Genomic DNA, 17409 nt, shown 5'->3' with positions numbered 1-17409 from the left:
GGGGCTCGTGCAGAGCCCAGTGGCAGCTGTCTTGTGCAAACAGTGCCTCCTGCTGTTCGACAGAGGCACCACGCAACCCTGTCAGGAAAGCAGCAAGGGTGGGGGGTTATTACAGCACTGATTCATCTTGCTACCATCTACCCATTACATGGTTTCCTATACAAATATTATGGGAAAACTGCCGATCTCTGCAGTTTTGATTTGTTTTCCCCTCAAGTGAGTGTTTGTCAAGCTAGGTAATCATTAGCTATAGCATCTTGAAAATGCTTCTTAGAGCATACTGGCAGGTAGCCATCAGAAGAAGCTATATCACTAGAGTAGTGTTGCACTCAGATGCAGATCTGTGAAATTCCCAGTTACATCTCTCATTCAGAAGTGCCTAGTCTTCTTAAGAGCTGTGTCTGCTAGCTTACAAGCTACCTCAGTGGTTAGCTTGTAAATAAAATCCATATTTTAAGAAAACAACCCTGTTTTCTACAAATACTCATTTCATAAACCAGTACATCTGTGAAGGCTTTATGACTGAGCAGGATGTTGTGTTAGTGTGAATGGATTAGCTTAAGGAGATTTATGTGTTTAAAAAGATGCCTATGCCTCACAGGAACACCAGGTCATCTAAAATTCACACCTCCGTGGGTTTAATAGTTAAAGTCAGACCACTGTAGTCACAGCAGTGACAAGTGCACTTGCTGCTCTTTTGGACTTGTATCAGACCAGTTTCTCAGTGCTTCTCCATGGAAATCTAACTCACTCACACAGTAAGGATTAAACTTTGCTGTTTAAAAAAACACTTAAAAATACTCAATAAAAAGCTAAGATTAGGCTATAAATCATATCGTTGAAGTTGATTTAATCAGATCTTTCAAGAAACAGCTGGCTAGCATCCGTCTACATGTGTTTTGACAGTGTACACTATAGAATGCATTTGGAAACACCTACTGTATGTGGTTTATATGATCTCTGACATGACTGGTGTAAGCTGAGCCCAGAGTGCTCCTTTTCAGTGCTGTCTCCCAAATTGCAATGCTCATAGATGATGAATTTTGCTGGCAGGTCTATGAGGTCATTTGAAACCGGGTGGAGTCTGAGATACCCTTAGACAACATTTGGTTGTATTCATTAAGATGCACAGTTCTTATGCAAAGAATTGCAGCTGGGTTGTATTTTGCCAGCCTCTGATTATTTCCTTTCCCCCATTTTTGTGAGCTCTCACTCTTTCTACAAGTCCCCTTTTGCATGTGTACAGTTTTGGAAAGCAAAAATTATAAAAAAGCATTTTAAATACAGGTTTTAGATTTCTAAAAGTTACACAAACTCACATTTTGTCCACAACATGTTTTAAGATGTTTTTGATATAAGCGATCCCACTACTGTAAAGGTATAAGTACAACATGTTTCTTACATGTTTTAAATGTTCCTATGTGATGTAAAATGGTACATAAAATCAAAAGGCAGTACACAAATCCTAACTTAACATGATAAGATATATTGCATTATGGAGGATAACCTATTCAATTTCCATAGCAACAGTCTAGTTTAAAGCCTTCAGGCCCACTGCCATTAAGCCTAACTTTGTTAAGGTAGGCCTGTCGTGGGAAAATTTCCCCTTTATCCTCAGAGCCTTTTTCATGAATTTCCTCCCCAGTTTAGCAGGAGGGTGAAGCTGCAGGGGACAGGGGATGGACTGGAAATATTAAATGTAAGAAGGAATTTAGTGTTCAGAGCTGAAGCCTGTCACCCGACACATTATACATCTTAGTCCTGAAGCACAGTATTTCCAACCATCGATTCCATTTTCTCACCGCTTTATCCAATACAGGGTCGCGGGCGAGCCAGGGCCGATCCCGGCAAGCACTGGGTGAGAGGATGCCAGTCCATCACAGGGCACACACTGACACCCGTCACACCAGGGACCGTTTTCCCAGGAGCCTATTCACCTGCCAGTGTATCTGTGAGCTGCAAGTCTGTGGGAGGAAGGTGGAGCAGCTGGAGGAAACCCACGCAGACATGGGGAGAACATACAGTAATAGTCCACAAAGATACGCCCTTAGGTCCAGAATTTAACACAGGGCCACTGTGCTGAGAGGCAGCAATGCTCACCACTGCAGCACCATGCTGCCTGTACAGTATTTCCTAATTACTTTTGTGACTTTTGGTCCTTCCCTTACTAGAGCTGTGGTCTCCTTTAGTTTGGTCTATATTGTACTTAATACAATGCATCAATGTGTAAACCATGGCTTTCTATGTATGGCAAAAACAGCTTGTCCCCAGTTGAAATGTGATCACTATCCTCCAGGCACCAAAGTGGAAATGGCATAGTAAACTTTCAGAAGGACTGCTTTACAGAGTAGTACAAATTATAACTATGAAACCAATAACAAAAATACATATGAGATTGTTACATTTCCCCACTGAGTTGATGGTAGAATTCCCAAAGATACAGTGACCAATAGTAGAAGCACTAAACAGTATTCTGGGCATGAAGACTCTCGGGCTGAAGATGATGTAGACAAATTCTGTACTGAACCGAAAGCAGCCAACCACATGTATGTGTTATCCAGAGGAGTGTGTTCAGGTGCTTATGGTTCACACCTAACTGCAAAAATATAGTCAAATCATTTGAAATAGAAAGCTGTAGTGAGCCTATGTAAATTTGCACTTCCAAATAAAGAATTTATATCCATTTCACTCGCTGTACTTGAATTTTCTCTGATCTGCACAGAAAATCTCTGTGAGCCTGTGTACAAAACAGCTTGCCATACCCAGTGCATCTCTGATGAGTGCATACATGAATGCGTAACTGAAGATATGCATATATATTAGAGGCATTACAGCATGTCTTGATGCAGAGTTTCTATAAAGTGATCAGATTGAAGTGCTGAATACAGGATACTTTTAAAAATGCACATAATATATTATTGCTTTGACATGAATATATGCATACATAAGCTGTATACTGTATACAGTATATAGACAGACATTGATTCCATACTAAAAATTAGAAGGAAAGATGAAAAGCCACACTTTTTTTCAGCTGTGAAGCCTTGTACAGGTCTGTAATGTGTGTACGTACCATATATCTGTGTGCATTTGCATATGCACACTATTTGAATGTGTGTTTATGAACATATATACTGTATACTGTAGGGATGCAGGAAGTCACATTGCAGTCAAGCAAGGGTCTAAATGAGTTTAATTTGTTTCAAAAAAGCTATTTCCAGAAGAGGAAGACAAAAGTACATTTTCCAATAACATTTACAAGTATCTTTTATACTTTCATACCCATTACTCCAAGCTACTTTAACAGTTGTGTTTAGGAGACAGAATTGTACAAATGCATTTGAACTTATATAAAGATTTCAGTACACAGTACAATGGTTATGTTTGACAGCAGTTATCCCCCCTTCCAGTTACTCTAAAATATCACATACTCTCTCTGTAAGTATTCCAGAGAACAGGTGTCTCTCTCTTTTGTTAGCACACATAGAAAAAAAAAACTGCAATATGGATATAGAGGAGAGATCCCCTCACCTAAAATCATGTACTAAAAAGTTCATTTTCAGTTTTTTTAACTAGATATTTTTACAGGAAACAGCATGTTTGGTTCAGTGTGCGCAACACAGGATCTTCCCTCTGTCTCAAGACAGTAGATAGTTAACTAATACTAAAAGCCTTCGCTTCTGGTTTTTTAAACTGTTCCCTGACCAATTGCCTTCCTCCAACTGGTCAGGTGAATGAGGATGGCAGGTCATTCCCCACAGCTTTCAGGGGGATGTAACACAGACAAGATCTGCCATCTTGTGTGAATCTTATGCACTCTCACAGAGAGCACCTGGAACAGCAAGGAAAAGCAGCTCTGTACAACAGGAAGTTTCACTCCTACTGACACCAGCAATGGCATCAAACATCCTCTCCTTTCTGCAAGGCATCAGCATCCTTCTCCCACTTACAAGGAGATGCAACCCCAATCTCAGCACTCATACGGGCTCTTAACAGTACATAGGTAGTTGTAAGTTATGCAACAATCAGACATTATAGCACTGACCATGGTATTGGACACAATCCACCTGTACTTGAGTAAATGATGGGCAACATTTCTGCAAGAAATCAGTATAAATCATGAGAAGTGGGTGATGATGGCCTGGAAAGTAATAAAAAATTCCATACGTAATTCCAATCTAACTTAACCACAAGTTCTGTATTTTTCATTCTTCAGTTTACTTATAGTGCCAGGAAACATTGGAACAGTAGATTTACTGGCAACACTAAAATCTTGTCAAAGCCCTAATTACCACGTACCATGTGTGAAAGGTTTATATTTAAACAAGGTAAAGACCCAAAACACATGGCCAGGCTCAACAAGGGAAACAAGGGAAAGAGGTTCTGCGGCCTCGCACTTCACCTGAGCTTGAGCCCATTGAAATATTACATGATACAATGGAGAGTACAACCAGAATAAACATACTGAAGGGAAGGTTGTACTAACATAGCCGGAGATACACCCAGAGTGCGACTGTTAACAGATGAGAAAATCAATGAGGGAAAAAATGTGATGAGAAACGTTTCAGTTAGATTATCCAGGTGGCCCTCTAATTTTCAACACATGCACACTTGTTTGCCATTTTAGTCTTATACGGCAGACACTGCAGCATGTAACAGGTCTTGTAATTATGTAAATTACTGGAGATTTGACTAATAGGAGGGCTGGTGAGGGCAGGTGGATTGTGTCATACTGTAGACCACTGCTGGGTATAATATTAAAGATTCCTGTCACACACTCACAAACATTATTTATGTGGCTGATTTTACACAGTCCTTGTAATATATGGTCATCCATATATTTATATGCAAGATTTCTTTATAAAAACTGATTTTTTTATTTTTATACCACCCTGATCTGAAACTACCTAATGCCAATGACTTTTGTCGGTGAACCAATCCTTAGACCACTACAAGAGATGAAACAGACACAGTCATTATATCTGTGTTTCTCACACTTTCAGTCACCAGTGCAAACAGATTTAAGCAGAGGATGGAGGACTGACATATTTCACTGTTAAGACTCCAAGCTCTCTGGCATCTTGGCCAGCAGTATGATTTCTGCTGAACAACAAGCCAAGGAAAAAGTAGCTTATTTTGAACCTGCCCAACCTTGGCAGAGCTCTGCAAACTGCCTGCTACCACTTGAGGAATTATGGCTACAGCCAGTGACTTCTGGGCTCCAGAGCCCAAGGTGTGCTTTGAGTGGAGATGTTACCTGTTACCTGAGCCATATAATGTAATTACTCCTAAAAGTGAAAGAATTTTAGAGATAAGCACATAAAGTTTATTTTAATTTCACCATAATGTGTCCTGTATCCAGTTTGGACTTTGGAGTTTGGATTCCCAGCACTACCAAATCCCTCTGGATGTCATTAAGCCATATTCACTCATTGTATTTATTGGAAAACCAAATATAGGGGGCTGTAATCTTTAGGGAACCTTTCCAGTACAACAAACATTTCTTATTAAACAGTTCACATCTTTAAAGCTTGTATACTGCTGATATAGGAAGCATGTCTTTTTTAGGCCTTGAAATAGCCAAACAGGAGCTGACACATCAGCCAAGCAATTCAGCCTACAAACAATTTGTGGAAGGCCTGTGTCAGGAGAGCCGCCGGGCAGTCCTGAGAACGATGGGGCAGCTGTGGGGGATTTAGGTATTACTGTGTCCAGTCAGAGGAAATCATAACAATGGCACTGCTCAGATTTGGGGATTAGTGGCAGAGGTGGGAGGGTCAAGAGTCTCTGCACAAGAACAACAAGTGTGAAAACAGTAGGAATTTTGAAGTATGTAAGAATAAGTAAACAAAGCAACACTATTCTTTAAAGCGTGTGAAACAATTGTAATTGAGAGTTTTTATTCTTATCTTTTTATTCTATCAACATATTTCATTTTCTCTGTTATTTTCAGTATCTTATTTTTACCTCCTGAAGCCTCTGGTTTGAGGTTTGAGAAGTACTAATTTTATAAAAAATGTGTGCACATCATTTTGTGATTTTACACCACAAGAAGGGTAAGGGTAGTACTTAAGGAATGTGGAAACACATACTGTACCTTATAAAAGTGTATACGGAACAGCTGTTACTCTGAGTGATTGTTATTGGTTTAGGTGTCTGGAATTAAAGAGACATAGTCTCTCAGGATCTTGGTCATTCATAGAAATAAATTGACATCAATGTCTCCTTCATCTCGGTTTATCCCAAAAAACCAACCAGAAACCACCACAAACATTTGAACAGATGGCACAGCCTGGCCTATACCCTGCAAGCTCCAATGTATTGATGTGCTTCCTGATCTACAGAAATCACCCAAAAACAGACAGATTTCAAGGCCCCTAAAACCTAAAGCCCTGAGTGCCAACTGAGAGTGTACATCTATCACTTGACACATCTTCCTGACTATATACATTTTCAAAACATAATTAAATAATATTGAAAAACAACCATAATAAACATAACAAGCATACAAACATAATTTAAAAGGCTTCTGTGAGGAAAAGCCTCATAAACGATCAGCAGATACAAGTTGGCTGGATGGTACATGCTTTACTGTTGGCTCATGATGCTGCAGATCAGATCCTATCAGATTCTGTGACAATTACATCTGTCACAATTTGACATTAGATTACAAAACTGAGCTTCACTCCTGAGCCAATCACAGTTGCCAGCGAGTAGCTTTGCAAATTCCCTGCAAGACGTTTACACAGCCCATTTGTAAAAGGTATTATCTACCAAACAAAACGTGGCAGTAACTCAGCTAAAAATCCCATATTTGCTGTTTGCAAATGATTCATACCTAATTCATAATGCATTAGATGCTTTGTTCATGCCAGTAGCCTCCTGTCTCATAAAAAGAGTTTATTGCATATTTATTGCAAGTTATCTAAATAAATACCAGTACATAGAGGGAAAAAGTCCTCACCAGCTGCTCTAAATTCTGTATTCAAGTCAGGAAGACTACAAAAAAGCAAAAATATTTTTTTTGTCAATAGCTTATACTGAATCTCTGTGTGCTCTATACAGTATAACTCCAATAATGGTTAACCAACACTATTGTTTTGTGAGTGTCTGGCAGGCTCATCTTATAATAACTTATCTTCTTTTCTTCTGATAGCAATCACTAGCCGTAGATTAGACAGTCTGCATCTGAACCCACAAAACAAGTATAAAGTAGGAGGTCACGATGGTGCAAGAGCTGAATCAGCACCTCTCATATTGTCTTCCTAGCCCTGGGGACTGCAGGCGTTGTTTGTTGAAACCTTGCTGACCCGCAAGATCAAACAGTTTTACTCCCAATCCAGTCAGCCCACACAGTACAGGGGCTGTTGGATTTGAGTAAAGCAATGACAACTACTTTACACAAAGGGCAAGAGGACACATTCCTGGCTAGTTACAGGCTCCCCTGTAACAGATTCCCCTGTCTGTTAAGCAGCTACTCTGCGTACCACTACGAATGATACATCTAATAACCCTTAAGAAATGGTTATATAAGATTCTCAGACCAATCTGCTACTAGCAAGAAGCCTACAGGCACTCCTCCTCCTGTTCGTAACTTTTTTCTATTCTTTTTAATATTTTTCACAGTCGGAGACACGGAGTTCAACGTAGCTGAGATTAAAATCAGTTTAGCAGTTTAACAGTGTAACTATGAATGTAACTCCACATTACTCCACAACAGAGAACTGGAACAAAAATTATCATCACAGCTAGCCTATAGATTATTGTATTCAATATTAGACTGCATCAGCTCTGTGGAGACAGTGGAGACTTTGGACTGTAGAATTCAGTACCCAGTGTTTACCTTCCAAAATACAATTGCACCAACTGGATCCAAGGTCCATACAATCCTGTTACCTTATGAGTGTAATCTGTGACGGATCAAGCCACTAAACACCAGTACCAGACTATGGATGCTCTTGAGTTGTCGGAAAGGGATAGTGCTGAGTCCCTCCACCTGTGTAATGAAAGATGTAATCTTGGCATAGCAGCAGATCGTTCTCAGTGACTCAGGCTCATCCTGCAGAGTTCTTAATATCGGGGTCATTGTTGTGTGAAATAACCAGCAGATAGTGAATTAACATTATTGTTCCAGCTGCTGATCAAGTTACTACAGGCAAAAAAATGGACATACCAGGTGTTCATGAGTAACCCTTTACTCCTTTTCTTTATTTTCCAATATAATAAATATAAATTAAGATATTTTATCTGCTCTAAGTTTGATTCTGTTTTACACAAAAAGTAAACTATTTGTAAACTAAAATTTCATTTTCTAAATCTAGGACAATCCTCTGAAAATGACAGTTAAACCATATTGCTCCTTTAACCAACCGCTATTACCTTTCATCTTTGACTTTTCAGTCAACCCTCGACTGAAAGTTCAGGTCTCTCACTCCAGATAGAGACCTACAGCTGGGATCCATGGGATAGATTTTTTTTGTGGTCTTGCTGTTCAAGGGAAGAAGTAATCATATCTGTGAGAACTCATGTTACGTTTTTATAAAAGGAGTCCCATGGATCCCAACAGGTCAGTGAGCTGGCCTACTCAGGAAACACAATCCGCTCCACCATTCCACAGGGAGAGCTTTTCAGAAGACCGGGATCTATTTTAATACAATAATATTATATGTCCTTCTAACACAGGTTAAATAATATTGCACAGTATGTAAGAATAAGCACATTTACTTTATAGGTGAGCGTCAGCCCCATGTTTCTATTTTAGCCTCACACAAATCCAAAAATCCAGGTTAGGTCATACAATGGGACGAAGAATCCAGATATGTGTACTGTATATCTACACCTGTTAATAGAAGCTTATCAGGAGGTACAAGATTATACACGGAATGTGATGAAAACATCACTTGACAGCGTCAGTTCTGCTGGACACGTAAGAAGAGGTTCTGATCCCGCAGAGTCAGTCAGAAACTGTTCCCTCTTGCTCCCCTCTTTCAGATTAGCTGTGGCCGCTAAGAGCTCTGCCTGGGTTAAGCAGCAGGGTGAACACAGCCAGCCTACGGAGCTGGAAAATATCGATACATGGGCTTTAATCCAGCCTCCCTTTTCCTCGCAGGCAGCTGAGGAAATGGTAGAAAGAATAATGTTAACTCTGGGAAAACATACTTCATTAAGTTACATGAAAAAAAATGGGGGGAAAGAGGAACTTGCCCTGAACAAAAAGACAAAGGAAAAAAATCCATACTTGAATTATTAGAAAATATATTAGGTCTGCTTTGAGGAGCTCGGTGGTTACAGCACTGGACATTAATACCCAACCGGGGGCTCATTCGTCTTCGGTTTTTAAGGGTCACTCTGGTTATGCCTCTCTATTATTTTTCATAAGACAGGTTGTTCATATCTTCAGGCAGTAACTCTCCATTCTAAAACAGCAGGAGCTGTGAAACACAATGACTTAGTGCTTATTTACAAGACTCTGCTTTAATACAGAAGCAATGATTGATTGATTGCCTTTAATGTGTTTTTTTGTGCTATTCTTTTCACAGCTCACTGTTTCGAGGTGTGTTAATGCAATGCATATTTGCCTTGGGACTACCTGGAAATGAGATTGTGAGATTGAGAAATGGCTTACATGAATGGTAATATTTTAACTCCTGCTAATAGAATACTGTGCATCACATGTCACAGTCCAGCGTGACTCAGATCAGATGACTTTTTAAAAATGTATACATTATAAAACCAAAAAGGTAACATTTTCTCACTTTATCTACTGTAAATACAAGTGATCTCCAGCATTTCTTTCCAAATACCCACGATTCCCTATGTAGAGAAGTGTTTTCTATGTTCTGCCATACAGTAAGTAAATTCCTTTTCAGTTTCAAATTGTGACCCTCTGTGCTTGTTCTGCTGCCGACTGTGTAATAGTTCTCTGAATAAACCCTGTCTGCACACCTTAGGATCTGATATTCCTCTTTGTATGACAATCCCCTGAAACCAGACCTATTTCTAAGGCTAAACTATCCTTTTTGTGGTCTGGTGACCAAAACTGTACACAATATTCTAGGTGAGATATTCCTATTGCATTGTAAAACTTACACACCACTTCTCTGGATTTAAGTTTCCTACATTTTGTCATATACCCAAATATTTTACTTTTTAATTACTTCCCCACATTGTCTTGATACGGACAAAGTATGTCCAAGTAGCATGGAATGACTGAGAGCTGCTTGTTTTCAGTTGGATGGTCAAGGCTGTAGAGGCAAGACAGTGACTCTGGTTCTGGTGCTCTTGGCTTGTGAGAGATGAATGCGGTGAAGGTAAGGTCCCAGCGATGCTGACTGCGAAGCACATCTGTCTGTGACTAAACAATGTCAAGTGCCAAGTAGATGTGTGTTCGTCTAAGAGGTACAGGGAATCCAAATTTGTTTAACTTAACATCAAATAGCAGAAATTATGGCAAGATTACAAATATTTCACCTTCAGGCAGTGTTGAAGCAGGTGAAAAATAGAAAAATGTTTAGTTTTAGAAAAAAGAAAGATTATGGATTTTAGATATGGATGTTTTTGATGTAATGACTGTGATACAGATGTGCTAGACAAAAGCAGCTAAAAAAGAGGCAAATCAAATCCCACCTGCCAATGAATATTGGGTGATGAATATTCTGGCACTGCGAACAAGTGCCAGAAACATGTGCCAGATTGGTGTTGTGAAACCCTAGGATACACATTAAATTTCAAGTGGCATTGTTTCCTTCTAGATACTTCATATTTCCTTGCCGAAGACACAGACTGAAAGAAGTGCAATGTCCACCTGCCCACTAGCAGTAATTAGTGAAAATTGGCTGTGCGGCAGAGTCATGCTCAGTAATGGGTTTTGCAATTATATGGCAAAATCAATAGAATGGAAATGGAACTTCTGAGGTTATTGTTAATGAGAAACCTATGGAACAGCACCTGGGAATAGTGAGTTGACTTGGGAAAAAAATGCATGGTAGCAGATCTATGAAAGAGAGAATAAAACATTAATGTGTCTATTTATTAAAAAAGTCCCTTGTGTATAAAACAGCCCATTTCTTTATGGGATTAGCTGTGTTTATATAGAGAAAAAATAATTGCACTGATCTGAGGACACAATAACGATAGAAACGATTTTCCAAATGCTGTATCAATGATAAAACAAGCTGTAATTCATCAGGAACAGGAATTCTAACCCATTGTATACCAATATAAAAACAAGTCCATAAGTCTATCCGTTTTTCTAACCGCTTCATCCAATACAGGGTTACAGGGGAGAATGAAGCCTATTCCGGCAAGCGCTGGGCACAAGGCTGGCCAGACCCTGGATGGGTTGCCAGACCACTGCAGGGCACTCTCAGACATAGACTCACACACGTGCACACTCACACCAGGGCCGACTGTCCTGGAAACCAATTCAATTACTAGTATGTCTTTGGGCTGTGGGAGGAGACTGAAGCACCCAAAGAAAACTTATATGAACGCGGGTGAACACACTCCATGCAGATAGTGACCCAGAGTCACAGCACTGCAAGGCAGCAAGACTAACTACTGCTCCACCATGCCAGCCTAAAAACACCTTTTCTTACAGGATGTTTTTTTAAAAATATTTCCAAACAAATTAGCAATAGATACGTATTGTATATGGTATTCAAGACAAACTGGGTAAAATAATGAGTATGTCATTTACTGTCACATTTAAACATAAATATGGTGTCACTCTGATGTCAACTAGATATAGATATGGCATCTAGTTCGTTCTTGGTTTTCTCATTTTAAAAGTCTCCAGTTTTACTGTTTTGAAATGACATTGCCCATACCCACAAACCTGCACCTCTGATAATGTATCAGGGTACATTTAGATTTCTTACTTTTTTTCAAGAGCAACACATTCGTGCTCTCTAACAGAAGCCTACACACCTGTTTCCACTCAACACTGTTTTCCAGTCTTCCCTGAAAATTCCCCACTATTATCAGAGCACCAGGGCTGCAAACAGAAGCCACTCAAGCTCAGAAAACCCCATCTGCTGTGACAACAGACAGCTTCGCTAGGCCGGCAGCAGGCCAGCAGAGATTCCAGCCATGCCTACATTAATTTCCCCCAGGACACTTTGAGAAGCCTCTCCACTTTGTGTCTCACATCTCCGGCAATTGACAATTTACATGGCTGCAAAAACAAACAATCTGGTATGAGTATGAATGAGCAAAATGTTCAGATATTAACTGTCTTTAAGCAATACAAAACACTGATTTAAGACAACATCATCCTGCCTGAGGATCTGAAGTGTGTGCTCTCTTCCTGTTGGAACATAGAAAGTTCAAAGACTGAGACACTACATTACGCCCTGTATGTACAACTACATATACTGTATAAGGATAGTATGCATAATCATATATAATTGCAAAGACACAAAAACAAACTGAACAGATGCCCTGTGTTGTGTTCATTAAGGCTATTCTGCCAAAAAAAAAAGAAAAGTACTAGAGGGTCATTTTTTTCTTTATGGTAAATAAGCTTCAGACTCATTCATGAAACGCCACGGTTCATTCAGTACTGTGCCGAGTTTTTAATCAGGTACCATGTTTCCCATTGTAAAAACAGTACCTGCTGCATCTCAAATTCTCAGCTGTGTCCCAGTACAGCGATCTAAAACAGTGCTAATGCCAGTGCCCATTTTGTCAACATTTCTCCACTCCCAGCAGCTTACAAATGACCTCATTTATACTGGGGTCCGTCTCTCACCTTAACTGCCACTTGCCTCCTGTTGCTCTTGTTGGGGGCAAATGACATTGTGGTGTTGGAGGATTAAAGTGACAAGTGGCTTATTCTCTTATTCTATTATAGAGTGTTGACGGGGACAGGTAAAGGGTTAACCCACTGTGCTCCCAGGCTCTGTATTCCTCACTGTGTATGTGTGGAAGACTCGCATCACAATCTCAGTGTTCATTTTCCTTTATGTTTTCTCTAACCTCTGTTATAACTCAATTCCACACACCCCCACCCCCCTTCCCTCTTTTTGAATCAGCAAAGTAATACTCAATTTCCCACAACCGGTGGTGTTCTCCTCAGGTTGTTACACATAGGGAATTTGTGTTTTATAGCTTCCACAGCTCCAGAACCTCTGATTGGAAATTTAATAAGCAAGCCCTGGAGATAGTCTTGCAGTCCTTTACAGGAGAAGAATTCAAATGCGGAGGTCTATAAAAAAGAGAGAGAGAAATTGCTCCTTGTGAAACCTCAATGTTGCAGTAAATTAAAATGCCTTTTTTGGAGCTTATTCTGTGCTCAAGCATGGCAGCCAGTGGAATAAAAATGGCTGTCTTAAAATCAATGCACTCATTAAGAATTTTTATTAGTCTATATATTGCTTTTCAGGGCAAAAATAAATAGGAGGAATTAGTTTGGTTCCCCTTCATTTACACAATTTTTCTTTTTTTCCTCCTACATACAATATTGGTATAAATTATTAATACTGCTTCTTTCTTCAACATGAGTCACGCGCACACATGCATCTCTGGAGACCATTCATTCTGTACTGTACTGAGAGGGGTATTTAAGAAAGTGGCATGGAAAGGATGATAAAATCAGACTTTTAAATCAATTTCAAAAGAGTCTTTAACAATCTTGAAAATAAATAAGGAGCAATATTATGAGAACAACTAAAATATTACAAACATCTGTTAATGAGAAAAAGAACCATCCTGTGATATCATATACCCAAGGTTTTTGTGTCAGCATTTCTATTCAGACATACAGTACAGTACCAGCACTGAAAGTCTTCTTCTACATTAGACAAAATAATTAGTATCTAGGGACTGCTGGCTTCTCGTCATTGGTCTGGCTCCTCCAAAAGCCAATCCTTACATCTTGGTTGGTTGTTTTTCTCAGGGTGTTCTACTGGGCTCTACACTGAGACTCAACTTTTTGTATTTACATGTAGCCTTGGGCTAAATGGGCTCAATTTGCTCCTTTCCTCTGTAATTCTCATGTTCTCCAGGTCAGAGTATTCTTCATCATGGGCTCAGGTTTACCCGCGGTGCTGATGAATCTCTGATCTATCTGCAGACCAAAATCAGATTCTACTGCTGCAATTTCTCGGGTTGACAGTTGTTTTTGTATATTAAGATATGATGAACCCATAGTTAACTAAACTATGACAAGACTGAGATTATGCTCACAAGCTCCCAGCAAGAAACTGTGGCATTTACCCTGTACTTTCATATGTACTTTCATTAATAATGTTACAGCTTAACACTGCTTGGTTAAGACCCTTGTTCTGAAATATATGCATGTCTTTATTTCATAAAGCTTACAGTAACACATTACTTACTGGAAAGTATTGTCAAGGCACTGAACAGGCTCCAGTTTCTCAACAATTCAGTTGTTGGTGTATCAGTACATACAGTAATTCCCATTCTCTGTAAATTGCACTGGCTCCAACTGAAATTTAGAGTGCGCTTTAACGTTCTCCTTCTCTCGTACAAGGTACCATAAGAGCCAACAACGGATTATCGAAAGGATTTACTGCTGAGTACAGTCCGATTTTTAGCTTTAGATCTGCTGATTCCAGCTGATTTCTTATTCAGCTGAAAATCAGGCTCCACATAATAGAAATAGGTAACAGGACATGCTGTGTGTGGCACTCTGTCTGTGTAGCACAGAGTTTAAATACAAACTGTCAACATTTTCATAATTCATTTAAATATATTTTACTAAAGCTTTTAATGTGCAACTTAGCCTTAATCTTGGTTTCAGTTTAAGTCAACTTGCTGCACCTTTGTTTGCACAGGAATTCCACACAGTATTGCACTATGAAATATATATTCTTATTTAATGTGTTTAAATCACTGAATTTTGTAATGTGTTTCCATTATTTTTCCCACCCCCTCTATAAACGTATTTATGTATCTTATTATTACAACAGCATGCAGAGGAAGGCAATGAGTTATTAATTCAAAACTGATTTTTGTTCTAATTTATAAGGCAGCTGCTTAGACATTTTTGCTCCGGTAATATTATATGACACTTACAAATGCACAACTCACCCTCTGTTATTTGTCACAAAATTGGCTTTTTGGCAACATTGAAAAGGCATCACTAAGACAATCAGTATTTCTTTATTTCTTCATTCTTTTCTGGATAATAACTGAATGTGTACATATAACGATGGTGAGGTTCTAACAATTTTCCCTACATAAAAATAAATCATTTAATGGTGATCCCAAATCAAAAAACAGATAATCTATCAGTTTTGCTCAGGCTCTTCTGTTTCTTTCTACTAGTTGTAGTCAAGAGGTTGCCACATTGACAAATAACATGCTACCAGACTGTGACAAAAGCACACCCTCAATCAATTACAAGAAGCTCATTCCATTTATCTCTGCATCTGACAGTGTTCACCACTTCAGAATCAGCAGGACAAATACCGAAAATATTAAGAATGAGAGCTACTCCCAAGTACGGCTCTCAGGGACTGCTGTCCAGGATGTTTGTACAGCGATGTGTAAAAGAAAGTACACCCTCTTAAAATTCTACACATTAAGTTTTAAGGTTTTACGGTACATATTAAGACATATCTGACCTTCACCTACCTGTAGTCCTCATCAAGTCATAACAGTAGATAACTTTAACCTCATGTGACAAATAACACACCCAAATTTACTATGTCATTATTTATTAAACAACAAAATCAGTCAACATTCAAAAGCCTTGTGTGTAAAAGTATATAAAATCACCCTGTATATAAAATCAGAAACTTTGTCATTTTGGTCTAGAGCATTCAGGTTTGTGGTAAGACATCATGCCTAGGTCAGTAGATATCTGTGACAGTCTCAGAGAAAGAGTTGTTGCTGCACATAAGTCTGGGAAGGGTTATAGAGCCATTTCCAAACAATATGTAGTCCATCATTCCACAGTGAGAAAGATCATTTTCAAACAAAGTTCAAGATCTACCCAGGTGTGGACACCCCAGTAAATTCACCCCAAGATCAGAACATACAATATGATGCTCCTTGAGATTGCAAAGAACCCCAAAGCTATATCCAGGGATCTGCAGGCTTTTGTCCCTATGGCAAACGTTAGAATTCATGATTCTACCACGAGGGTAAAACTCAAAAAGAAGAGCTTGCCTGGAAGGGCAGCAAGGAGGAAACCCCTTCTCTCCAAAAAGAACACTGCTGCACGGCTTAAGCTTGCAGGCAACCTGAATGAACCACAAGACTTTTGGAACAGATCACACCAGAGTGAGGTTGTTTTGCCATAAAGCAAAACAACATGTTTGTATCACCAAGAGAACATCACACCTACAGGAACATTACTGTCCATCCTCGTTCTCCTTGTGCAGGTAAAGGAGTTCTTATTGTTTGCCAAATTTCTATTTTCCACCCTCTTAATTTGCAGACATCAGTCCTTAATCAGCTCAGCTAACTAATCACACCAGCGTGCAACATGGATGCAATGAGGAATGTACACACTCCCCTGTCCCTTGGCTTACCATGTGACACACTGTCACCTGAACAGCACCTTGCATCTTGAGCAGCAGGTACTGGAGGAGTCATGCACCTCAAACTGACCAAAACGTAGCCTCACTGGTGTCCAGCTAGTCCCAGGGATTGCTGTTTTATGGGATGCAGAGGAAACATTTACAATGATTGGCAAGTCAAGGCCACCCAACCAACATGCCTTAATATGTACTACAGCTTCTGGTATCCTGGTCAGTTTATGACACAGTCTGCATTCTAACTGGCAATTTAACTAGCAAAATCTGTATTCTATGTCAGTGTGTGTCTTTACTGACTGAACAATTTTGGGTCATAAACCTTTAACCTTGGGAGAATGCTTTTGGAAAATAGGGAGCATTGTGTCCCCTTAAAACATAAAGTTGAAAAAATCATCAACCCTAGCAAATTGGGTCACAATTGGCACTGGGGCTAAAAAGAAATTATATTGGAAGTCAGCACATCACTACCCAAACACTTAATCTCATCACCACAAAACCATGTTACCCGCACAACTGAGCTCCATTAGCATCCAATTATGAAACACCAATGATGGATGGCTAAGGAGAAAGAATTTCACTTTGTGAAGGGAAGAACATGTCTAAACTGAGCTTTTCACACTTCCACAGCTTTTCAAAGTTTCTGAAGCATGTGTTTGCAGATCACAGTGACACTGTAGTTTAAACCCATACAACACAACTACAGCACTGAAACTGTTTTCATAAAACGATGCTCAGCACAACAAAAAGGGTGGAAGACACACGTTGGAAACCAAAGCTTTTGTGCAGAGCTCTCAAGGTGTCGAGAGAAACAATGAGGGTCCTCATGAAACCGAAATTAATAAAATGAGAGCGGAGAACAAAAAACTAGAACAGGACAGGCAGTGAAACAAAGAGAAAAAGA

This window comes from Atractosteus spatula, chromosome 17 (genome assembly GCF_055471065.1).
Source record: "Atractosteus spatula isolate fAtrSpa1 chromosome 17, fAtrSpa1.hap1, whole genome shotgun sequence".
Taxonomy (NCBI): Eukaryota; Metazoa; Chordata; class Actinopteri; order Semionotiformes; family Lepisosteidae; genus Atractosteus; species Atractosteus spatula.
The sequence above is the reverse complement of the archived record's forward strand: the minus strand, read 5'-3'. Positions refer to the sequence as shown.